The sequence below is a fragment of the Pongo abelii genome, chromosome 21 (genome assembly GCF_028885655.2).
Source record: "Pongo abelii isolate AG06213 chromosome 21, NHGRI_mPonAbe1-v2.0_pri, whole genome shotgun sequence".
Classification (NCBI taxonomy): domain Eukaryota; kingdom Metazoa; phylum Chordata; class Mammalia; order Primates; family Hominidae; genus Pongo; species Pongo abelii.
Window position 1 is genome coordinate 11,290,871 of NC_072006.2, and position 26,675 is coordinate 11,317,545.

General features: G+C 42.8%; 1 long non-coding RNA gene across 1 annotated transcript; it reads left to right on the forward strand.

The window, feature by feature from the left end:
* The first annotated feature begins 354 nt into the window (after positions 1-354).
* On the forward strand, positions 355-21,796 carry LOC129052270 (uncharacterized). The gene is made up of 3 exons (XR_008517242.2): positions 355-433; positions 7,498-7,861; positions 21,361-21,796. It is a non-coding gene; the product is annotated as an uncharacterized LOC129052270 (long non-coding RNA).
* The last annotated feature ends 4,879 nt before the right edge of the window (positions 21,797-26,675 follow it).

The following is a 26,675-nucleotide window of genomic DNA, read 5'->3' on the forward strand; positions in this document are numbered from 1 at the left end:
AGACCAGCTCAAGAGGTAAGAGAAACCTTTATTCCACACAACCCTCTGGTGACCACACACACTTCCACTTTCCCAAAGCATCCTTATAACTGCCCAGTGAATTCACATTGCTTCCTGCCTAGGAAGAGCTGACTTACCAAGAAAAGGGAATTGCAATAGAGAAAAAGTAATTCCTGCACAGCCGGCTGTGCGGAAGACCAGAATTTTGTTATTACGCAAATCGGTCTCCCTAAGCATTCAGGGATCAGAGTTTTTAAGAATAATTTGGCGGGTGCTGGGGGAGGGGCAGTGAGTGAGGAGTGCTGATTGGTTGGGTGGGTGATGAAATCACAGGGAGTAGAAGTTGTCTTCTTGCGCCGAGTCAGTTCCTGGGTGGGGGCCACAAGATCAGATGAGCCACTTTATCCATCTGAGTGGTGCCATCGAGTGCAGGGTATGCAAAATATCTCAAGCACTGATCTTAGGTTTTATAATAGTGATTTTTTTTTTTTTTTTTTTTTTTTTTGAGATGGAGTCTCGCTCTGTCGCCCAGGCTGGAGTGCAGTGGCGCGATCTCGGCTCACTGCAAGCTCCGCCTCCCGAGTTCACGCCATTCTCCTGCCTCAGCCTCCTGAATAGCTGGGACTATAGGCGCCTGCCACCACGCCCCGCTAAGTTTTTGTATTTTTTTTAGTAGAGACGGGGTTTCACCGTGTTAGCCAGGATGGTCTCAATCTCCTGGCCTCGTGATCCGCCCGCCTCGGCCTCCCAAAGTGCTGGGATTACAGGACCGCGCTGGGCCTATAATAGTGATTTTATCCCCAGGAGCAATTTGGGGAGGGTCAGAATCTTGTGGCCTCTAGCTGCATGACTCCTAAACCATAATTTCTTAATTTTTGTCTAACTTGTTAGTCCTATAAAGGCAGTCTAGTCCCCAGGCAAGAAGGGGGTTTGTTTTGGGAAAGGGCTGTTATCATCCTTGTTTTAAACTAAAGGTTATAAACTAAGTTCTGTCCAAAGTTAGTTTGGCCTACACCCAGGAATTAACAAGGACAGCTTGGAGGTTAGAAACAAGACGGTGTTGGTTAGGTCAAGTCTCTTTCACTGTCTCAGTTATAATCCTGCAATGGTGGTTTCATTAGAATTTTTCAAATGTCACATGTATAGGAACACTAGTGAAGCAACAATGACCAATAGGAAAACAAGAAAATCTAGACAAGAACAAAGGTGGAGAAAGCAGTTCTGGGCCAAGGAAAACCCACTCAGTGTCACCCTCAGCTGCTAGGGACGAGCACTCTTGCAGGCAGTGTAGATGAGGTGGGACTGGAAGTGGGAGGGGTGGGGGGTGTCAAGAGCCCAGAATCTGACTGCCTGAGTTCAAGGCCTGGCTATCTCATTTGCGTGTCCTCAGGCAAGTCAGTAAACATCCTTTGTTTTCTTATCTGTTAATCTTAGGGCACACCTATTTTAGGGATTAGATTTGTTGGAGAATTCTTTCCTCAGAGCCTAGTCACAATAAGTGCTAAATACATGCCTATTATTAGTGGTAGTACAAGTAGTAGTATTATGATTTCATCAGAAATGACATTAGCTATTATTAATTACAAAAAATCAGGCAGAGACGTAGTTATAGGCCCTTATTAACTCATGCTATTAAGCCTTTCTCTAGTGGCCATAAATCCCCAAGTTTTTTATTTTATTTTATTTTATTTTATTTTTTATGTATATACCCAAAGCATCATTGTTAGGCTATGCCCTCAAGCAGTGTCAGTCTTCTAAAAACATGAACAAATAATCATCTTTGTGTGGACTTTTAGAGTAATCAAATCTTCCTTTCCAGAGTCCTATTAGAGGGAACATGCCCTCTTTCTTATAAAGGATTTTAAAGTCACTGTTGGGGCTCAGAAACTGATACCCCAAAATAAAATGCATTGAGCTGAAGAAAAAGCAGAAGAAGCCTCAAGGTCCTCCCCTACCTAAGATCCAGACCCACCAGGAAGAACAATTGCTTTTTCTTACCCTCCCTGCAAGAACAAGAATGTAACCACACCTGAACAGACCCTTTCTCTGTCAAAGAAAACTATTTACAAATCTTCCTTGGGATCCATGCCTTCTCACTAGTAATTCTTCAACAGAATTCGTCTTCTCCTCCCTTCCATAATCTGTTTTTCCAAGATGATATATATGCCTCTGAATCTCACTGGATGATTGGGTCCCCTGTATACATGTTAAATAAAAAAGGCTCCCCTGTATACATGTTAAATACATTTGTATTCCCTTAATACAATTAATAATTCTCTTAATAGGGAATTAATTCCCTATGAATTGTGCTCATGTCAGTGATTTTCGAACCTCATCAGAGTGTGAGGCCCCTACTTCAAGCTCTGATGCTCAGGGCTGGACTTAGTGCCAGAAGGAGCTAGGATATCAACTGGTGTGCATTCTCAGTCTCTCTTCCATGCAGCATGATCTGAGGGATATGCTGGCTTTGGCAGCTATCTCCTTCCTTCCTCCTCTCTTCTTTTCTTCCTTCCCTCCCTCCCTGTCTTTCTTTTTTCTCAGTTTGTTATATTTTTGCTTCTTATGATTATTCCCGTCTTTGAAAGAGGTAGCCCTAACAGAAAAGGGCCAGTAGCCCATTTTCATGCCCACTACTCTGCCCTGACTCTAAGGGTACACCAGGTGCTTGTTAAGACTCCTCACAACATCCCTTAGGCCACAAATAGCTCCTTGTTTGTGAATTGCTCTTTCTGGGTTTTTAGCCACATTTTAATCTTTTATATTCAGCCCTGGGATGGTTCAGCCTTGAGCCGTTGTCACTGTCTTCTTTCTCTGACTCTAGATGGCTTGAAGGAGACTTCTCAGTCATTTTAGATAAAATGGCTCACACCTGTAATCCCAGCACTTTCAGAGGCCGAGGTGGGCAGAACATGAGGTCAGGAGTTCGACCTGACCAACATGGTGAAACTCCGTCTCTACTAAACATACAAAAATTAGCCGGGCATGGTGGTGCGCACCTGTAATCCCAGCTCCTCAGGAGACTGAGGCAGGAGAATCACTTGAACCCTGGAGGCGGAGGTTGCAGTGAGCCGAGATTGCACCACTGCACTCCAGCCTGGGCGACAGAACAAGACTCCATCTCAAAAAAAAAAAAAAAAAAGAAAAAAAGAAAAATCTAGGCGATTTCAAGGGAATATTTTCTAATACAGTAGCAGACTTTCCCATAACATAGTATTCTGCAGTCAAAGATATTTGGAATTGCTGTTTAGAATAAATTTTTTTTTGGATTGTAAAACTTGCAAAATCTTTAATAGATTAATATTGAGAAATAAAATTCTAAAGGCCCCCAACTGACTGAACGAATGCCATCTTGGCCAAGAAGACTCCAGAGAAACCTTGGAAGTTGAATTTCCAGCCCTGATGGGATGGAAGGTCAGGCGACGACTCATTATACCCCTCCACTCCCTGGCATTAGGCATTCTTCCTAAGGGCTAACCAGAAACCAGTCCTTCCAAAAGACTCCATTGCTGATTTCAACCAAATGCCTGACTGCTGCCTTTTCCTTTTGTGGTTTCCGTGTAGGGACTGACCTGCATTCCTTCCAGAAAAGAGACCACCAATCATGGAGTGGTTTTGGCCATTCTGCTGAGTATGTGCAGGGAGGATTTTAAAGTCCTCTACTTCACCTTTTGAGGTGAGAGTATCAAAAACTTCACATTTTAGATTGTGTTAATGCTGCCCCTCCCCCCTTTTTTTGAGATGGGGATCTCACTCTATTGCCCAGGATCGAGTACAGTGGTGCAATCTCAGCTTACTGTAGCTTCCACCTTTCAGGTTCAAGCCATCCTACCACATCAGCCTCTTGAGTAGCTGGGACTACAGGTGCAGGCCACCACATCTGGCTACTTTTTGTATTTTTTGTAGGCCCAGACTGGTCTTGAACTTGTGGGCTCAAATGATCTGCTCACCTTGGCCTCCTAAAGTGCTAGAATTACAGGTGTGAGCCACCATGCTCAGCCGGGGCATGGGATCCACTGAGAGGCATGAAGCTCAATTGCACATATGCATATTTCTCCCTTCATAAATATTAATGACTCCTCCTCCAGCTTATTGAACCTCAGTGTGTTGCCTACCCTGCTAAACATAAATCACTATCTCATTCTTCCCACCATGGAAGTGTCTGTTTCTGGCTTCTGGGTGGAGACCACACTTCCCAGCCTATCAGAATGGCCACCCTGTGGGCTGCAACCCTTTATGAGAGATAAATCTCACCTTTCCAAATTTATGAATCTCATCATTCTTCAGTTGACAATATGCACTGTAAATCTGCCAAAGATTAAACTATAATTTACAATCATTCATATACACACATGTAAAATGAGAGAGAGCACACATCAGAGGACAGTTTTCATTGAGCACTATTTGGGAAATGAAGTTCTAAACAATGGAATACACCAAAACTGTTAAAAAATATACAATGGGCTTATATATGATTTCTTAGAAGACTGTTTATACTATATCAGGTAGAAATACAAATTGCTAAAAAATATGTACATTATTTTCATTAGAAAAATAGCAGGTGGGCAAATGTAAATACATGAATATAATTATGCCTCACAGGCATAGAAAGAAGCTGGAGTTGTGTCTATTACAGTGCAATTATGACTCCCCTTGCAGTGGCAGGATGTATTAGTTTATTCTCACTTTGCTATAAAAAATAAAACCTAAGACTGGGTAATTTATGAAGAAAAGAGGCTTAATTGGCTCAAGGTTCCTCAGGCTGTGCAGGAAGCATGATGCTGGCATCTGCTCATCTTCTGGGGAGACCTCAGGAAGCTTACAAACATGGTGGAAGGCTAAGGGAAGGTGAACACTTCACATGGCTGGAGAAGGAGCAAGAGAGAGGGGGAGGAGCCACACACTTTTTAATTTTTTTATTATTTTTTATTTTTTTGAGACAGAGTCTTACTCTGTCACCCACGCTGGAGTGCAGTGGCTCAGTCTTGGCTCACTGCAACCTCTGCCACCTGGGTTCAAGTGAGTCTCCTGCCTTAGCCTCCCAAGTAGCTGGGACTACAGACACGTGCCACCATGCCAGGCTAATTTTTTTGTATTTTTAGTAGAGACAGGGTTTTACCATGTTAGCCAGGATGGTCTCAAACTCCTGACCTCATGATCTGCCCACCTCGGCCTCCCAAAATGCTGGGATTACAGGTGTGAGCCACGGTGCCTGGCTGCCACACACTTTTAAACAACCAGATCTCATGAGAACTCACTCACATCACTATACAGGACCAAGGAGGGATGGTGCTAAATCATTCATGAGAACTCTGTCCCCATGATCCAATCACCTCCCACCAGGCCCCACCTCCAACATTGGGGATTAAACCTGGACATGAGATTTGGGCGGGGACACAGATCCAAACCATATCGAAGGGTGAATGGAGTGGTGGGAAAAAGCAGATAATTTATTTTATAGAAATTTTAAACTAGCGGAATTATGATTTTACTTAACTTTTTGGGGGCTTCCTGTATTTTTTAAAAGTAGAAATCTTAAAAATCTCAATGAACATGTCTAGTAGAAGTCCTTGCTCACTGTGTCTTTAAGCTTCTGCTAATATAAAGGATTTAGGCGAATTGAAAAAAAATATATGAACCCAGTGTTGGAGCTTTGGGCCTTATTTTTATCATGAGGAATGTTTGTCTGTCACTTAAATTTGATCATTAGTGTTAGTTTCCTGAGAGAAAAAAAATCTACCTCTCTCAGCTTTCCAGTTTTGGGCAAGAATGTTCACTGGAGATAAATACGTAAGGGAATAAAAGAAGAATAGGTGCTCATGGTTGACATCTAATTGCTACAGAGTTGGGGAGTAGAAAAATGAGAATGTCTATAAGGAACTGCTTTCTTCTTCCCCCACCTTCCTACCTCACATCAGCCGAAATGGAACAAGTTGTTGGTTTTCTTTCTTAACTGTACCAGGGAGATATTTTAATAATTCTTTGTTGTGCAAGCTCCCGGTACCTCCAATATCTTTCCCCATCAGCCAATTTTGTGTCCATTGTTCATAGAATTGTTGCTGTCTTTCAAGAAATGGGAAAACTCTTACAGTTAAGTAATAAAGAGATAATGCTGGGTAACAGATGTATGTGGAACAAAGAGCTAGAAAGATTTCATGATATCCAGTGAGTTATGACTATAATAATGTTTTCTATTTGAAACAAAACTGGTAGCAGGTTCTGTCACAGACTTTGACTCCCTTACTTGTCTTTCTGCTATGAGGTGTCTGGTTCCTGTCTCCAGTCATGACAGTGAAGCTGAAGGTTTTAGGTGGGTTGGAGTGGTGTCTTAGGTTGAATTGGACCCCAAGGAAACAAAACCTGAGACAAGGATTTGAAAGTACCATCAGGGCAGTGGGCAAGTAAGATAAGAAGGAAGAAAATCAATCCAAGGTGTGTTAATGTTGCTTCCCCAGAGGCAACTGGCACTCAATCCTGCTGGGGTCATCTGGGAGACTGTGTCCTCAGAGTTGATATGTCCAAGAGGGGAAACTGAGGCATTTATCCTCCAACTCTCATTTCTTTTTGGCTTAGGGATGCTCCTGGAGCATCCCTAGCACTGACTGACAGTCCTGTGGGTTGGCTGAGCACTCCAGAGAAAGCCCTTAGAGGGCCCTAGGTGCTTGTAATGCATGCCTGGAAAAGGGGAGTGTTAAGGGGGTCTGGACAGGGCATGGGCAGCATCTTTCATAGGTCAAATACATAAAGATGTGATACTTTTACCTGGGCCCAAAAGTTGGACTAGCCTATCTTCCTGTTAACATTGGAATAGAGCTTGGAGAAAGGGGGGTTAAAAATAAGGGGGTTAAAAACGGGAGGCAAAAGAGAGATAGAAAAGGGGAAAGAAATGTGGGAGAAGGAAAAAGAGAGAGCATAAGGTAGAGAAAGCTGCAAGTGGCAGACCGTATCAGCAAAGTGTCTGGGTTTTTTTTTGAGACAGTCTTACTCTGTCACCCAGGCTGGAGGGCTGGAGTGCAGTGGTGTGATGTTGGCTTGGCTCCCTGCAACTTCTGCCTACCGGCTTCAAGCAATTCTCCTGCCTCAGCCTCCAGAATAGCTGGCGCCTACCACCATGCTGGCTAATCTTTTTTTGCAGTTTTAGTAGAGATGGGGTTTCACCAAGTTGGCCAGGCTGGTAGCAAAGTGTCTTCGTACTGGAGGTCAATGGCATTGTCTACATTTGTGCTCATTCACAAGCTAATGCAAGTAAGTGGAGACACAATGGAGTGAAGACAATGCTTGCAATAGAAGTAGTTGCTGCCATTTAAAAAGAACTGGGCCCCATGTAGGTTGCTTCACAAAGATTAAGTAACTGTAATTTTCATAAGGGACGTGCAACTTAGGTATCATTGCCCTATTTTGCAGATGAGCACATTGAGGTGTAGAGAAGTTAAGTGATTTGTAAGCTGCCACTTGTGAGTATCAGAATCAGCTCCAAAATCCATGTTTTTCCCCCTACAGAATGTTACACAACTCAGAATCATCAAGAAGAAAAACCAAAACTGAACTTGGAGTAAGGGCAGACATCGGCTGGGTATCCTCAACATTATATTTCTGGCTTTGACACAGGGACGTGACCAGTGTGATTTGGCAAGGCGTTTTCAGTTGGTATGAATTCCCGGGCCACCAAGGATGGAAGCACTTTGCACAGAATCAGGCTTGTTTTGCCTTCCAGGATGCCATACACTGTGGCCTGCCCCTCAGTTTCCTGTACAGAGCCCAGCTCCCCGAGGATTGCAAACCCCGAGGACAGCTGATGATCTCCTTCTTGGTGTGGAGAACATCCTTGCTGTTCTCATTATGGAGGCAACCTCACCAGCAGTAGGTGATGACTGCAACTAACTGTTTTGGGGGGCACCTATACTCTTAGGAATAACTGATGTCTTAGGGCAGGTTCCCTGAAAGCAGAGCCTGATAAGAAATTCTTGTGTAAGTTACTCAGTGGGAGAAAGTGCCCAGAAGACTCCTGTAAGGGAGTGAAGGAAGGAGGACATGCAGGGGAAAAAGCTAGGCGAGGATGAGGTCTCAGCTGGAGACTAGCTTCAGCTTTATCCCGCAGGAAGCTCCAGAGCATGAATTGCACTTGAATGAGGGCCAGTTTGAAGCAATGGGGCTGACCTTTTTACATCCATGCTAATTGGTTTCTGACCAAGGTCTGCCCCACAGTGGGTGGGAACTTTGTGTGTGAAGGACTCCTATCTGATCAAAGGTAATTTCTTGGAGGGGCCACTGGAGGACAGCAAGCTTGGGGGTTCACTGGCCAGTAAAGGCCATCTGGGTAGGGCACTAAGAGCATCTACTTCAATTGGATGACAATTTATTTCCAGTGAGGATGGGGAGCAAGGTCCTGTGTGAATGTAAGAAAGACTACTGGCTGGGCGCGGTGGCTCATGCCTGTAATCCCAACATTTTGGGAGGCCGAGGCAGGTGGATCATGAGGTCAGGAGTTCAAGACCAGCCTGGCCAAGATGGTGAAACTCTGTCTCTACTAAAAATACAAAAATTAGCCAGGTGCGGTGGTGGGCGCCTGTAATCCCAGCTACTCTGGAGGCTGAGGTAGGAGAATTGCTTGAACCCGGGTGACAGAGGTTGCAGTGAGCAGAGATCATGCCACTACACTCCAGCCTGGGCGACAGAGTGAGACTCCATTCCAAAAAAAAGAAGAAAGATTACTAAGCCAGAAGACATATTGGCTATAAAGTTAGTAAAAAACCTGCAAGAGCAATCACTGGAGCTGCATAATGAAGTCAAATCAATACATGTATAAAGATTGCTATGTGAATATCAGTACAAGTAATAGGCAAGATGTAACTAGACTTTCATCTTTGCTCTGAAGTGGGACCCATGCTTCTTGGACATTTTTTTAGGAACTAGGGAGGACCCACGAGTGACGTGACCACACGAGTCACTGACTTTTTCAAATAAATTTGGCTAACAAGATTTGTTGAGCTAACAACTCTATGTAGGACTCCTTCCAGGCAACTCAAATGAACTAATCCTGCCCATCTCATAGAGCGATCCAGGGATGTCAGGAGAGCACACGGAATATTTTCCATACCTGAGAAGACAGCCAGCATCTCAGTGTCATAGCAAGCAATGCTGTGCTAGCTTTATTGCTCTATCTGATACTCGGAGATGACTTCTTAAAAACAGTCCTGTATCTGATCCCAATACCCAACTTAATAAACTCACCAAGACCTCTACATAGCTTGCTTTATACTTTTCTTATTTAGCTTCAGCTCCTTAAGGACAAGAGCCTTGCCTAGCTGAGTACCTGATGTTCAAAAAATGTTTATTTAGCAAATGAATGAGTGCTGAATATATGCCTCTGATGGCTATATAAGTTCTCTGCTCAAACCCATCTACACTCTGACTTCTGATGCTGAGCCCCACACCCTTCATGGTTCCCTTGTCAGGTGCCTTCCTGGTACATTATACCACTAGGAGATTCCAAGGGAGACTGGAAGACTGGAAGTGGGGCAGAGGGATGGGGAGAGACTTTATCACTCTTGTTTTGCTGCTGTCCTGATCAGCATGGCTCCAGCAGTAGCACTTTCCCTGGTGGCACCATCTAGCTCTCCTTTTCAGCTTCTGTCTCTCAGGACCACCCCCATATCCCCATAGAGGGACCAGCAGCAGCTAGGTGATACATCCTCTTCATTGTTCTATCTCCATGGGGCTTCTCCTAGGTTTTAGATTCTATCAGAACTCAAATTTCTTCCCTTTGTTCACCTAGCCATTAGGGTGGAAGCTACTTCCTGCAGTTACTACCTTAGCATTTCCTTTTTGCTTTTCTCCAGTATCTATGCAATTATATTCTCTTTGTTCAAATAACTTAGGTGGCTTTGGTTTTTTGACTGGCCGCTGACTCTTTTACATTATCTTTGAGCAAAACGGTGATGTAGACATTGTTATCTCCATTTTGCAGATGGGGAAAGTAGTGCAAAGAATTGTTGAGGAGTGTCCTCAAATTTACGCATCTAGGACATCTTAGAAAAGGTGTTATGCTTTAGTCCAAGAGACTGCATTGGAATCCTGCCCTCATTATTTATATTGTTCTATAGTTTTTAATTTACATGCAGCAAAATTCACCCATTCTATTGTACGGCTCTATGATTATGCAACATAAAGTTGCATAATCTCCACCACAATCAAGATATGGAATGGTTCCAACAGTTTAGAAAAATCATGCTGTTCCATTACAGTCAATTCTTCCCCTACCCCCAGATCTTGACAACCACTGATCATTTTCTGTTCTTAAAATTTTGTCTTTTCCAGAATGTCATATAGATATAACTTTTTGAGTCTATCTTCTTTCATTTAGCACAATTTATATGAAATTCATCCATGTTTTTGCATGAAAAGTCCATTCGTCTTTGTTGCTGAGTGATATTCCTTTACATGGATGCACCATAGTTTTCCCATTCTCCAACTGGGAGAAATTTGGATTGTTTCCAGTTTTGGGTGATTATGAATAAAGCAGCTACAGAAATTCACATATGGTTTTTGTGTGAACATTGGTTTTTGTTTTCTTGGGCAAGTACCTAGAAGTGGGAATTCTGCGTCATACAGTAACTGTATATTTAACTTTATAAGAAGTGATAAAATTGTTCCAAGGGTCTGCATCATTGTGCATTCCTACCAGCAGTATATGAGAGTTCTAGTTGCTCCACATCCTCGTCAGCACTTGGCACTGTCAGTTTTTGTTTATAGTCATTTCAATAGGTGTATCATGATGTGGAATATTGTTAAAACATCTGGAAGAGACTTTCGGTCACATAAGTTCATCTTGAAAGACTGTATAATGTTGTTGTTAAGGAATTCAGACCCTGCAGCCAGCTTTGTTACTCACTACCTTTATGAACATGGACCTCAGTTTTCTCATCTGTAAAATGAGGATAATAATAGGATATCTATCTTAAAAGGTTATGAAGATTAAATTAGTTAATATATGTAAAGCACTAATAGAGAATAAGTAGCACCTAACTGCTAATTATTATTGCTATTATTTTTCTCAGCTCTGGCCCACCCTGCTTAGCTACATGATGCCAAAATTTGCAGAAAGACAAGGTTGAGAGGACACTTCTTGGACTCCAAACAATAAATCTTAAAGTCTTTTAGTTTGCATCTTCTATCTTTTTTTATTTTTATCTTTTTTGAGATGGAGTTTTGAGCCCAGCCTGGAGTGCAATGGTGTGATCTCAGCTCACCGCAACCTCTGCCTCCCAGGTTCAAGCAATTCTCCTGTCTCAGCCTCCCGAGTAGCTGGGATTACAGGCATGCGCCACCATGCCCGGCTAATTTTGTATTTTTAGTAGAGGTGGGGTTTCTCTATGTTGGTAAGGCTGGTCTTGAACTCCTGACCTCAGGTGATCCGCCCACCTCGGCCTCTCAAAGTGGTGGGATTACAGACATGAGCCACCATGCCTGGTCGCATCTTCTATCTTTTCAAATCACTGCACCACAGATTTGTCTTAAAGCCATTTCATATATAGTGCAATGCCCATCCTTACTTTGCAAAAGTCCAATTTTAAAGACAACATTTGAACTTCAGTGATTAAAGACGGCTTTTGAATTTTTATAGATTCCCATCTCCATCCAAACAATATGCTTTTAATAGGAACACAGCTTGTGATTTATACCATTTCACTCTGCTCTGCAGTGCGGTCTGCATCATCAACATTAAGATGAAATTACCCTGCAATCACAAACATGGAACTCATACTTGTAGTAATTGCACAAAGAAAAACCTCATTATCCTGCAATATGCACCTCAAAAACAAACATACAACCTTTTCTCCCTCTAGTGGCACATTTAAAAAGCAACCTCAACTATCACAGAGGCCAGTGTTGCCTATTACAACCGAGAGAAACAAATAGTTTACACTTGGGAGATTCATAGTATTTGTTTATCGTCGATTGTAGTAAAAAGTTTGCAGTTTGTTTATATAAAATGATATTGCTGTCAAGATAACAGGCTAGATCATAGCCATAGGAATTTTGTGATTTATCCTCACTTGGCACTTTATTTTTCATCGAAAACAATAAAGGGAAATCTACAAACACTAGGTAGTCAGCTGTTCTGATTCCTGGTTACCTCTTGGGCGAATGACACCACTTCCAGTTCCTCGCCCTTGCCCTTTATGTGTTTATGGGCTCTAGAGCTGAACAATAACACCTTACTGCAGAGGTTGAATAGTGCGCCAAAACTTATGTCTACCTGGATTCTCAGAATGTGACCTTATTTAGAAATAGGGTCTTTGCTGATGCAATTAGTTAAGTTGAGGTCATACTGGATTAGGTGGGCCCTAAATCAAATAACTTGTATCCTTATAAGAAGAGAGAACACACAAGATGGAAAACACACAAGGAAAAAGTCCATGTGGAGATGCAAGCAGAGATTGGAGTCACGTATCTTTTTTTTTTTTTTTTTTGAGACAGAGTCTTGGTCTGTTGCTCAGCCTGAAGTGCAGTGGCATGATCTTGGCTCACTGCAACCTTCACCTCCTGGCTTCAAGTGATTCTTCTGCCTCAACCTCCTGAGTAGCTGGGCCTACAGGCACATGCCACCATGCCTGGCTAATGTTTGTATTTTTAGTAGAGATGGAGTTTCACCTTGTTGGCCAGGCTGGTCTCGAACTCCTGACCTCAAGTGATCCTCTCTCCTTGGCCTCCCAAAGTGCTGGAATTATAGTCGTGAGCCACCGCGCCCGGCCCTGTGGTGCTAAATCTACAACCCAAAGGATGCCAAGGGTTGCCTGTAACCACATAACCTGGGAGAAGGGCATGACTAGACTCTCTCTCTGAGTCTCCAGAAGGAACTAACTTTGGCAGCACCTTGATTTTGGACTTCTGGCCTCTTGCACTGTGTGAGAATAAATTTCTGTTGTTTTAAACCACCCAGTTTGTGATAATTTGTTATAATAGCCCTAAGAAACTAATATACTTACTCCAATGGATAAAAACAACAATGACCATGATTTCAACAATTTTGTATAAATTAACTCATTTAATTGTCACCATAGCACTGTCATAGCTACTATTATTATCCTCACTTTACAGATGAGCAAAACTGAGTTTCAGAGAAATTGGGTAACTTGCCTAAGGGTGTATAATTTGATATTATTTAGGTGCGGCAGCCGTGTGTTCTCTCATGCCTTCCAAGTGCCTGAGATTGTCATATCTTTTCTGTTTTCTTTCAATTGATCCTCGACCTCTCAGGCTTAATTCATCTTCCCACCTCAGCCTCCCAAGTAGCTGGGACAACAGGCACACGCCACTGCACCTGACTAATTTTTTTATTTTTTGTAGAGACGGGGTTTCACCATATTGCCCAGGCTGGTCTTGAACTCCTGTGCTCAAGCTGTCCACCTACCTCAGTCTTCCAAAATGCTGGGATTACAGGCAGGAGCCACTGCGCCCAGCCTTCTCTGTTTTCTTTATGTGTTTGCTAGTTTAAACTTTTGCTTTATTGAAGAATAAATTTAAACTACTTAACAGTTTAAGATACAGTAAACTAAAATCTTAAATGTACAATGTGATAAATTTTTACACATGTAGATATCAGTGTAACCACCCCTGGAAGACCTGCCATGACTCTTCTTAGAGAGTATGATTTCCAGGCTTTTTAATATTATAATATCACACAAAGTAATATAGGTTCTTTTCTTTCTGTTTTTTTTTGTTTTTGTTTTTTGTTTTTTTTTGGGATGGAGTCTTGCTCTGTTGCCCAGGCTGGAGTGCAGTGGGGCGATCTCGGCTCACTGCAAGCTCTTCCTCCCGGGTTCACACCATTCTCCTGCCTCAGCCTCCCGAGTAGCTGGGACTACAGGCACCCGCCACCATGCCCGGCTAATTGTTTTCTGTATTTTTAGTAGAGATGGGGTTTCACCACGTTAGCCAGGATGATCTTGAACTCCCGACCTCAGATGATCCACCCGCCTAGGCCTCCCAAAGTGCTGGGATTACAGGCGTGAGCCACCGCGCCCGGCCGTAATATAGGTTCTTTATAAGACTTTCAAACGTTATAAAGCTACAACAATGGAAAATTTCTCTCTCACATTATCCCTTATTCTTCCACCAAGGGTTAATCATTGTTAATGCATAGAGTGTGTGTCCTTCCGGACCTTTTCTATGTTATGTTTGTATTCATGTCTGTGGATACACACATAAAACTTGTATAAGCATATGTGTTTGGTTGTTTGTTTGTTTTGAGACGGAGTCTCGCTCTTTCGCCCAGGCTGGAGTGCAGTGGCGCTATCTCGGCTCACGGCAAGCTCCGCCTCCCGGGTTCACACCATTCTCCTGCCTCAGCCTCCCGAGTAGCTGGGACTGCAGGCTCCCGCCACCGCGCCCTGCTAATTTTTTGTATTTTTAGTAGAGACGGGGTTTCACCGTGTTAGCCAGGATGGTCTCGATCTCCTGACCTCGTGATCCGCCCACCTCAGCCTCCCAAAGTGCTAGGATTACAGACGTGAGCCACTGCGCCCGGCCAGCATGTGTTTTTGCACATGTGTATTCAAGCATATGCACGCACATGCACACACAGAAACACACAGTTTTTCTAATGTGGTATAATTTAATAAATATCATTCTGAAATTTGCTACATTTTCATTTAATAAAAAGTTCTGCCTTTTAGAATGTTCAAGAGCTAGATCTACCTGGAAAGAGCAGTACTTTTCCTGTTATCAGTCATTTCTACTTTAGTGTGAAAGAAGTTTCTAAATGAAGATAGGTGGAGCAGACATTCCTGCTGGGCCCACTCCACTCCATTCCTCCTCCCGGTAGTCTTATTGCAGCAGGTGGCGAAGCAAAAGCTCACATTTAGCAGACTCAAGTGCAGCTCGGGAGCCACATTCCTTCCCAGCAGACAGCTGTGGGATGTGGAAGATGGCAGTGAATGAGAGACTGTCCTGCTCCTGGTTGTGGCCAATTGTGATTTGTCTGTAGCTGTGGAGCAGAGATCTCCCACTCTCCAAAGGCAGCATATGAGAAATCCATTTATCAGATGAGTTCCTGCAGCTCATGCTGTGACATGGCTTCCTGGCCCCAGATCGTTACAGAGGCTGTGTGGCCTGGGAGCCAGGAGAAGGGGATGTGGCTTCCTGACGGTGGCCAAGGGGCAGAGTGGTGTTCTGGGAGCCACCCCCGGGAACTCTGTCCAGAGCCCGGCTGCTGTGCTCCAGCGGTTTTGCAAGCCCCTACTTTCCTGTAGTAAATCCCTTTCTGTTTAACATAGAGTGGCTCTGACATCTGCGATTAAACTACTACTGAATCAGGAAAAAAGGAAGCAGGTCAGAGAAAGGCAATGACTGGAAAGTTCTACTTCGGGAAAACATCTCTGAATTATCCACATCCGTTAATGGAAATGAATCATTCTGACTTCATTAATCAATGATGAAATGAATGTTAAGCAACCAAGGATGACCTAAAACATTTATATTTGGTTTATATCATGTTAGAACTTCTAATTTAACAGAGATGTTTCATGCCCTGGAAGTTCATACTGCTGCTGGGAAATCACAAAGCTATGTTGGGAGCGTGTGACATCCTCTTTCCCAACTCTTCTCACTGAGCATCTCCCTGGAGGAGGCCAAAGTCATCTCTCAGACTAAGCTCAGAGCTCAGTGAAGCTGTCGGGACATTGGCAACAACTGTAGCATCATAGGCATGGCTTGAATGAGAGCTGTGATTGTTAGTGATGTCCAGGTATGTGTCTGCCATCTCAGAGTGACCCTGAGAAAGGCATTCATTTGGAAGCTTTTGTCCCCGCACTCTATTCTAAGTGACCCATTGCTCAGTGCCTATTGCCCAGTGGACATTATGAAGTACTGGAGGCTGCCAGTCTCCTCACTGTGACTGGAGTCATGACTCCAAGCTCTGCCGGCTTCATGCACCTGGGGAGAGTGACCAGCAGCACTGCCCAGAGTCCCGCGCTGGCCCTGCAGGAACAAAGGCCTTGCAGGATACGCAGTCATCATGACATGCTGATGGCAGATTACGTGCTATTTGCACTTTTTTTCTCTCTTTCATGTAGGGATGCCCAGGATGCTCAGGACATTTCTGATGCTCCACCTCCATCCCTCCGTGCTCGCTAGTCTGGGCCTGCAAACAGTGTTGTTGAACAAAACTGGGGTTTGCTAACCCAGTGCAGTTAAATCCAAACATCCACACTGAGGTTTGCAATGGGAGAAAGGAGAGCATTTATTTGCAAGGCGCCAAGCAAGGAGAATTAGGCAGCTCCCATTTAAGATCTGACCTCCCCTATGACTTGGAAGTAAGGGTATTTAAAGGCAGAGGTAAATTTCAGGAAAGCAGAAGTTACAGGCAAAGTCATAAATCAATACATGGAGGTTGTACTTCAGTTTGACCAAAAGAGATGAGATATCTTGAAGTGGGAGCTTATAGGTCATAGGTAGATTCAAAGATTTTTTGATTTTCAATTGGTTAAGGAGGCAAAGCTTTGTCTAGACATGTGAGGTCAGCAGGAAAGAATGTAAGCTCTGGCCTGTGGCGTGACCTCCTCCAGGCCCCTCAGGAAGAAATCTAGAACAAAGAGCAGTGGTTCCAGTTCAGTCCTCAGTTCCCCTCAGGGTCTGCAGGCCAGCAGATCCATTTGATGGGGGTCTGGGTTTCTGAAAAACACCTTGGGAACATATGTTAAGATGTTATCTTTAGCTTCTATAGGGAACAAAACATCTCATGACTCTAACCTCCCTGGTTATTGTTTTAAGCTACTATTTCCTTCTTGCTTATCAAGTTGCTCATTTACTTCTCAGGGCTGCCTATGTTCTTTTCCCTTGAAGGAACTTGAGATTTTCCTTTATTTCTATGCTTAGGGGGATCTTGCAGGCCCCTACCAGGGGTCCCTGCTCTGTCTCAACATTTTCCTACTTTCTATGACAAGTCTCTTGGACTCTCTTCTTGAGGCCTCTCTGTAGTGTTAGGAACAGGCTTGGCCTATTCGCATGGCAGGGTGGAACGTGTGGAGGAGTTGCTTCCCCAGGAGTAGCCCACAGCCAGTGGATACCCCAGCTTCCTTAGCCCTGAGAGGAGGCGTCTCTAATGTGTGTCCCACAAAATCTCCCAGTTTGCCGGTAGTTTTAAGCCCCATTTGCCCATGTCTGTAACCTGCTCATGAATTCACCCATCCTTTAATGCTACAAGTCTGGCTGAAGTGGAAGAGATCACGGAATAAATATGGAAACTTCATCCTTTGTTTGAATGTTTATAAATATAAATAGTTATATTGCATCATAAAAGTGTTGAATAGAAGTCATTACTGAGAAGTAATCTTACTGATTTTTAAAAATCTATAAGATGTTTGAACTGGAAGGCATCTTAGCATTATTAGCCCCTGTTTTAATTGATGAGAAAACTGAGTATCTTTTGAGTTTTTTAGGGAGGAAAAAGGCTTTCCTCTATCCTCTTAGGTTTGGTGCCTGAGGACTGTCAATTGAATGGACAAAGACACATTAATAGGAGAAGAAGTACAACTTTTATTAATGCTAAGATTTTTACGTGCACAGGAGCTTCTCAGAAAAGAAATGAAAACACAAACAAGAGGTTAGATTTGGGGGCTTATATAACATTTTAACAAGGGGTAACAAATTGTGGAAAAACAACTAGACAAAAAATGTGAATTGAGGGGTTTTAGGGGTGATAAATTGTGGGAAGGTGACTAGGAAACATATGGACGAAACTAATGGAAGATCAGGGCTATTTATTTATTTATTTTAATAGAGATGGAGTCTCACTATGTTGCCCAGGCTGGTCTCAAACTCCTGGGCTCAAGAAGTCTGCCCACCTCAGCCTCTCAAGTTGTTGAGACTACAGGTGTGAGCCACGGTGCCCAGGCCAATAAGGATTATTTCAGTAAGGTCTGTTTATGCAGACTAATCTTGGTGTGACTTTCCATTTCTGGTAATAAAAGTCAGTGTTCTTTTCCTGGTACAGAGGAGCACCTTCCACAAAGGAAAATTTATGCTCTGCTTTGGGGCAGATAAGGGAAAGGCAGAGAAATTTTCCTGCATTTGTTGTTTCTCAATTGCCTTCAGTTTAAAATAATACTCATGCCAAAGATACATATTTTGGGGTGTCATATTCTGATCCCCTTTAGGTTCTAAGAGAACACATGAGGATCCAAAAAGGAATGAGTTATGTAATGGGTAATCCTGACATATAGAACATTTGATTCAAACCTCAGAATTAAGAAGCAGAGGGGAAAACTAATGACCTTGAACTGAGAGTACAGGACACAAAAACCAGAGGTGTGCCAGGGATTTCCACATTGTATACCATGGAAGAGAAATCAGAAACTCTGAATGTTAAAGTTAAAAAGGAAGGCAGAAAGCCTTCCCCTTCAACTTGTCAGCTTTAATGATAAAGAAATAGGGGTGTAGAAAAGTTAAGTGATTTGTCCACCATGACATAGATAGATAGATAGGTAGGTAGGTAGGTAGATAGATAGATAGATAGATAGATAGATAGATAGATAGATAGATGGGTAGATGGAATAAATGATTATAGGGCAAGATACCAGTTAGAAGGAACAGAAATCTCAACTCAAAATGGCTTAAACAGTAAGAAGATTGCTATTTCTTAGAAGTTGCTGGAGAATAGCATCAGGGTGATTAATTCAGTGATTCCACAAGGTCATCAAGGATCATATTCCACCCTTTTTCAGCTGCTTAGACCTCCACAAATCTTAAGATTAACTCCTTTATGACTCTCAAATGGCTCTCAAATGGCTCCCTAGTTCCACATGTTGTTTGCACCTGGGTATCTGTCCAATAGAAAGAAATAAAGCTATTTACTCTGAGGTTATTTCCTTTTGTCAATAAGACACTTACAAAAGACTCCACCCAGACTTCTCTCCCACTTTATTAACCAAGATTACACAGATCACACATTTTATCAACTAAGATTAAGAAAACCACTCACAGGGAGATTCCCCTCCTTTCTACCCTTTTGGGCTGGAGAGACTGTCGCCTGCCCTGTCTGCATGATTGCAGAGGAAGGTAATACACGGAGGAGGGTAAATACAGGAAGGGATTAGATTAGGAACCAATGTGGTCTGTCTGGAACCCAGCATCCAGGAACTCTTGGGACCCAAACCAGGTTTGCTCCAGAATTTGGAGACATGTCCAGTAAAGGTTGTTGAAAATTAAGAATGATGGTATAGGTGATGAGGGTGAGACTCTCCTTAAATTACTGTATAAGATCAAGGCTGTCACCTAGACTCTCATCAATAAAGTGGTGACTTAATAATTGAAGATGAATCACATTCTTGGAGAATGTAAGGAGTCCATGAGTAGGGGCTGTTTGTGGCCAACAATAATGCAAATTAAAAATGAGAGCAGAAATTCTTCCAGGCTTCCCCTGTATGAAAGAGAGAGGGGTGCTTACTTTATCTCACCACAATTTTGTCCATGGAAAGAGACCTTTTTGTGGCAGAGTAACCCTGCTAGACTCTGCCACATGCAGAAAAGATGATCACACAAGACCTCCTATGTTCCCGTGCACTGGTGTTCTGCCTCTCCGCAATGTCTGAAAGCAACACTTTAATGATTACTTTGGCTTTCTAATTACCTTTGTCCTAGGAAAGAGGTGTCTTGGATGAAGAACTTGAGTACTTTGAATACTGAAAAGACATTTCCTCTGCTGCAGATTTATAACCTGGCATCATTCTAATGTACAGACTAGTCTTTGACGGGGTGGGTCTGTGTATTAGTCCCTCTGATCAGAACTGGAAAATGAACAATTTTAATACTGGATGTGCAATGACGAGGCCCAGACCACAAGCGCATGTTGTCCAAGCCAAGGGATGACTTTGGAGGCCCTGCCTGGGCTATCAGCTGGCCAACCCAGGAACCCAGCTATCTCCCTTCCCTTCACCTACTGTCTAGTTATCACTGCATCTCAAGTCAGGGTTCTGTGGGCTGACACATATTAAACCCGATGAGCTGCTCATGGGGAGGTTTCCTGATTCCCTCCTGCCAGCTCCCCTGTAGTCCTTCAGCCAGCTTCAGACTCTCAATTCTCCAGCCTTCCCCTTGGGCTGTGCAGACTTGCAGACTGATGAATGCACTGGGCCGCAGGAAGCTGCACAGAGTTCCAGCCTCCTGGAGGACATCAATTTGGCTCCCCCTTTTCCCTTTAGTGGTAATTGAATGTCAGGATAACAGATGAAGGGTGGGGAGAATAAACCACAGTCTCACTTTCCACAAGTGGGGGAAAGGCGTTGTGGAGAAAGGAAGGGTTAAAATGTTAAGACCTCAAGACTTAAATTTCAGTTAAGTTTGGTGTTTGTTGTTGTTATTTGTTTGGAGAGAATTTGGCAAGAAAATGCAAGTACACCCTAATTTCTCAACTATATGGTGACTAAAAATTTTCTTTATAAAACTGGATATTGGGCCTGGCGTGGTGGCTCATGCTTGTAATCCCAGCACTTTGAGAGGCCAAGGTGGGCAGATCATCTGAGGTCAGGAGTTCGGGACCAGCCTGGCCAACATGGCGAAACCCTGTCTCTTCTAAATAATACGAAAATTAGTGGGGGGCATGGTGGCGCATGCCTGTAATCCCAGCTACTCCGGAGACTGAGGCAGGAGAATTGCTTGAACCCATGAGGTGGAGGTTGCAGTGAGCTGAGATCACACCACTGCCCTCCAGCCTGGGTGACAGAGCAAGACTCCATCTCAAACAGATTAAAATAAAATAAAATAAAATAAAATAATAAAATAAAATAATAACTTGATATTGGCCAGGCGCCATGGCTCACACCTGTTATCCAAGCACTTTGGGAGGCTGAGGTGAACCCATCACTTGAGCCTAGGAATTTATACCAGCCTCGGCAACATGGCAAAACCCTGTCTCTAGAAAAAAATACAAAAATTAGCTGGGTGTGGTGGTGCACACCTGTAGTCCCAGCTGCTCCAGAAGCTGAGGTGAGAGGATGGCTTGAGCCCAAAAGGTGGAGGCTGCAGTGAGCCGGGATCATGCCACTGCACTGCAGCGTGAGTGACAGACGAGTGAGATTCTGTCTCAAACAAAACAAAAACTAGAGATAGACCCATCCAACGAGAAACCTCCTAGATAGTAGGAAACCAGAAAGAATTCTGAGACAGTGGTTAGAGCACCTGCTTAGACATTTATTTACTATTATGATTCTAAGCAAGTCAACTGAACATGTCTGTAAATAGTGAAACACTTCTCCTACTGACATTATTATATGAAACTTTGTTTTTTGTTCTTTTGTTGTTTGCTACATAAAACTTTGATAAACTTTGATTAACTTTATCTGCCTATCCTCCATCTCCCTCCAGGTGAAGCTTCTGTTTTTTAGGAAACCACTCCCCCAACTCTTGGTCAAATTTCATGTGAAGATGACCCCACCCACCCCTGGCTGTAGCAGTGGTCCGATGATCCAGTACTGCAAAATCCACATATTCAATGGATTCCCAAAGAAATTGGTCCAGCAATGGGGACAGGACCCAAAGCAAACCTAATGACTTTATTCTGTGATGCCTCTTTGACCACTTGGAAAAGAGAAGTCCTCTTTCCTAGGGTATTTATAGCCATAGGAAGGGTATAAGCCTGAAGATACAGTGGCCAATCCAATAATTATGTCACTATAAAGGAAAGCAGTAATGGGCCATGCGGAAAGAGGATGAGTACCCATGAAGATGTTGTTTGAACTGAATCTAGCCATGCCTGCCATCTCTATTATGTGAGTCAATAAATTCCTTTTTGTTTAACTCTATTTAAGTTGGAGAACTTATACATGAAAGAATTCTAATGCCATCAACAAGTTATGTCAGCTTTAACTTCAGATTTTATCCCAATCAAATCCGTTACTCGTCTGCTCTGCTGTTTCCATCCAAATCCAAGCAGTATAATGTGTCCATATATTGTAGTTTCCAAAGAGTAGCTTGTAGCATTTTTTTTGCTAAATTTTGTTATTTGTTATTTTTTCTTTTTAAAATTCTCATTTTAAAATAATGTATAATTTACAAAAAATTTGAAAAATCAGTACAAAGATTTCCTGCATATCCTTTACCCAGCCTCTCCAAATATTAACTTCCTAATCCATCACAGATAATGTGTTAATTCCAGGAAGTTAATACTTATACAATACTGTTAATTAACCTACAGGCTTTATTCAAGCGTCACCAATCGTTGCACTAACATTCTGTTCCTGGACAAGGTTCCAATCCAGGATCACAAGTTAATATAGTTGTCTTCTCTCCTTGAGCCTAATTTAATCTGGGACCATTCCCCAATCTTCATGATTTTGTGGCTCTGACACTTTTGAAGAGGATATGTCAGTTATTTTACAAAATTTCCCTCAATTTAGGTTTGTCTGATGTTTCTTCAAGATTAAGTTCAGGTCGTATATTGTTGGCAAGAAAGGCACAGAGGTGACATTGTGTCCTTCTCGGCACATTATATCAGGAGGCACATGATGTTACAGAGCAGGGGTCAGCAGATTTTTCTGTAAAAGACCAGATAATAACTATTTCAGAGTTGAGACAACACATGCCATCTCTGTGGCATATTTTTCTTTGTGTTTGTCCCTGTGTGTTTATAACGTTTTAAAAGTGTAAAATGCATTCTTAGTTCCTGGTGCACAGAAATGGACTGAAGGCTGGATTTGGCCTATAGGCCAAAGGACCCCAGCTGTAGAGGAAACCTTGGAAAACATAAGCTGTTAAGGGCGTGCCTCTGCTTCAACTCCTCTTCCCCCTGCATTTGTTTTTTCATTTCACTTAGTAAAAGCTTGAGTCCTGTATTAGTTCTCTGGAGAAACAGAACCATGGACCGAATAAGATATGTGTGTGTGTGCATGTGTGTGTGTGTAGAGAGAGAGAGAGAGAGAGATTTACTTTGAGAAATTGGCTCACGTGATTATGGAGGCTGGCAAGTCTACAATCTGTAAGGTGAGCTATTAGGCTGGAAACCCAGGGAAGAACTGATGTTGCAGTTGAAGTCGAAGGTTGTCTGCTGGCTGAATTTCCTCTTGCTCTGGTGAGATCAATATTTAGTTCTTTTCAGACTTTCAACGGATTCAATGAAGCCCACCCACAACATGGAGGTTAATCTGCTTTTCTCCAAGTCCACCATTTAAATGTCAAGCTCACTCAGAAATACCCTCACAGAAACATTGAGCATAATGTTTGACCGAATATCTGTGTGCTGTGCCTCAGCCAAGTTGACAAATAAATGTAACTATCATCAGTTCTTACCAAAGCTTGTAGGGCCCTTCGTGATCCAGTCCCAGTTACTTCTCTAACCTTCCTTTCACACTCTCCTACTTGATAACTGGGCTAGGTCTAGACCAGTACTTCTCAAACTCTCCTGTGCCTCAGGCTCACCTACAGGGCTTTTGAAAACAGATTTCTGGACCCTATACCCAGAGTTTCTGATTCAGTAGGTCTGGGGTGGCGCCTAAGAATTTGCACTTTCAAAAATTTCTCAAGTGATGCTGATGCTGCTATCCTGTGGTTCACACTTGAGAATCACTGTTGTAGATATGTCCTTCTTCTTTCTCAACAAACAAAAACAAAGCACCCTTTCAGCCCAGAGCCTTTGTCTGGACGTTCCTTCTGCCACGAAGAATCTTTCCCTAGATATTTGCAGAAAGTTGGATATTGGTAAATGGTTAATGACTGACTCTAAACAAACAAACAGACAAAATCCTCTTTCACAGCATTTGCTGGTTTCTAGTGTGTAATTCCTCCTACCTGATTTTGAGATACCAATATGATGCCCCTGAATGTGGAGTTGGGAAGAGATGTTTTCCACTGGTTCTTGAGGTCCAGTGTGAACTGGCTCAGCACACCACTGTTTGAGTGACACTTTCACGTCTCTGCTCAATGTGACCTCCCCTGAGAGGCTTCCCTGACCATCTGATAAAACAGCGCAACTGTCCCCCAACCATTCTATTTCTTTTTATTTTAGTTCATTGCGTTTATTTCTACCTACTGTAGAAATAAACTTCTACAGTAGGAAGTTTACAACTTCCCCTACTAAGTTGTAAACTCCAAGAAAGCAACATTTTTTTTTTGTCTAATTCCATGCTGTATTGTGACCTCAGTGCCTAGGTGGCAGTAACTATTTGGTTCAATGAACGAATGAATAAATTTATCTATGTATTTGGTGTCAGTCTCCCATATTAACCCACTGGTAATTCCACTATGGTGAGGGTTTTGTCTACTTTTCTTCACCATTGCTTCCTCATCCCTGACACACAACAAGTAAGGAAGGCATAATTTTTGAATATTTGTTTCTTAGAAATGGAGTCTAACTACACTTCCCAGGCTGAACTTGAACTCCTGGGCTCATTTAATTCATCAAGTTGTGAGAATAACAAAGAAAGTGGGAAATTATGATACAAACATATGAAGAGCTTTACACCTATACAGCCTCTAAACATGTGGAAGAAAAATGTCTAGCTCTGTGATGGAGGGAGCAGAGACAAGGAAAATCTTGGGACACCTCTCCCATTTTAATAATCCTATTTGCCAATGGGAAGAAACAAACACTTTAAGTGGAATCTGTCTCAGGGTATGCTCATAGGAGAACCCAAACTGTGGCACAGGGCTACGGGGTTATGATTACTTTTCTTGGTTGCTACTATTCAGGAGTTTAAGTTGAAGAAGCTACAACCTTCACACAAGTTATGAGAGCACAAGATTGACAAGGCTACCTTCCTCCAAAGAAGTGTTTGCAGCAGCTATTTGGAGGGAGATCCAATCCAAGAAGCCAGAACTTAGCATAATGTTCTAAGGATCAAGAGCAAATACTCAGTTACAGAAGTAACCCTTTTATAAGTTGGCTTGTCAGACCACGTCCCTGAAAAGCAAAACTGTTCAGGGAACCTGGTGAGTGTCAGCCCAAGAAATATGGGCAGCTCTTCTACATATCTTTTAGTGACCTTCTGGAATGACAGCCAAGCCACCAGCGCTTCCCTGTTTGCAAATGATAGAGATCTGATTTCTGGGGATGACAGGATTGATGTGGCAGCCTCAGTGCCATTAGACCTGGAAGATGCTCTGTTCTCATTACTGTCTCCTGGCAACATAGCACCAGATGCCGCTGTGAATATTAATGATCCTCATTCATGTAACCTTTAGTGCCTTCCTTCAAATCACCCAGGTTGCAGCCGGGGACTGCTGCTATCTGCTTCTGCTGTTTCCATCTCAAAAAATCTCTTCTTCTCCTCCTGTTTGAGAAAAGAATTATTAATGAGATTTTTATCTAAGGAGAGGGTTTCTACCTCTCAATGGAGATGCTCACTTTCCAAGCCATACCCGTATTTGCTAAGAAAGATAACGGCATCCCCATTCTGCTAGAGCTTGTGAGCAATCACTTTCATTGACTTTATCTGCTGGATGGAATATGTAATTTGTCTAATATCTTTGCATCTTCATATGCAGGGCCTAAAAATAAACATGGAATTGGGCAAAAGGGGAAATTAAATATGACTAAAATCACAGTGGGGTTTGTGATCTTTATCAGCTTTCACCAACTGTGGGGCTGACATCATGCATGTAATGATGGGTCACCCTAGACTCTGTCAGACTCGAGTTCCTTGCCTTCTCATGCAAAGGCCTACCCTTGGAAAGGCAAGGAATATCAAATTGCTTCCACCCGGGCTGCCTAACTCCTTTAGCCCTTTGCTTTGTTTCTTTGGATCTCTGAGATATTGGCCAGAGGTTCTTCCTGAGGGTAATTTAAGGCACTTCAGGTAGTAGAATATCCCCATTTTTCCCTCCATTTCTTCCCTTCCTCTAGTATTTTGTGATAGGTATAATTAGTGATTTCAGAATACAAACTATAGAGGGAGCCAGGTGCATGCATGAATCCTGGCTCTGGGATCCTGAGCCTGTTGCTCAAACTCACTGAACCTAGGTTTCATATCTGTAAAGTATGAATAAAGGCACCTAATGCACCCGGTTTGTCAATACATTAAGTGATATAACATATGTGAAATTCTTAGTCCAGTGTCTGGTATATAGTTAGGACTTTAAAAATGGTGGCCTGGTGTGGTAGATTGTTTTATCAATGGCCCTTGATGAAACAGTCTTCCTGGTGTGGGGCATGACTCACCTTGACTTTATTTTTTTTAATTTTAATTTTTATTTTTTGAGACAGTGTCTCGCTCTGTCTCCCAGGCTGGAATGCAGTGGCGCAAATTCGGCTAACTGTAGCCGCCACCTCCCGGGTTCAAGCGATTCTCCTGCCTCAGCCTCCCAAGTACCTGGGACTACAGGCATGCGCCACCACACCAGGCTAATATTTGTATTTTTAGTAGAGACAGGGTTTCACCATGTTGGACAGGCTGGTCTCGAACTCCTGACCTCAGGTGATCCACCCACTTCGGCTTCCCAAAGTGCTAGGATTATAGGAGTGAGCCACCATGCCTGACCTCATCTTGATCAGATCCTTAAGATAGTTGCTAAAGAAGATGTGCATGGTGCAAAGCATATTTATACACTGTTCTTAGGGTAACAGTGTTTTACTCAGATGGAATCCCATGTTGGTCTCTTGAGACTTGTTAGCTTTTCTAATGTGCATTCAAGAAAGCATCATTGAGTTAAGGAAATGAGCTTACAAACAAATCCAGCTCTTCTTTCCT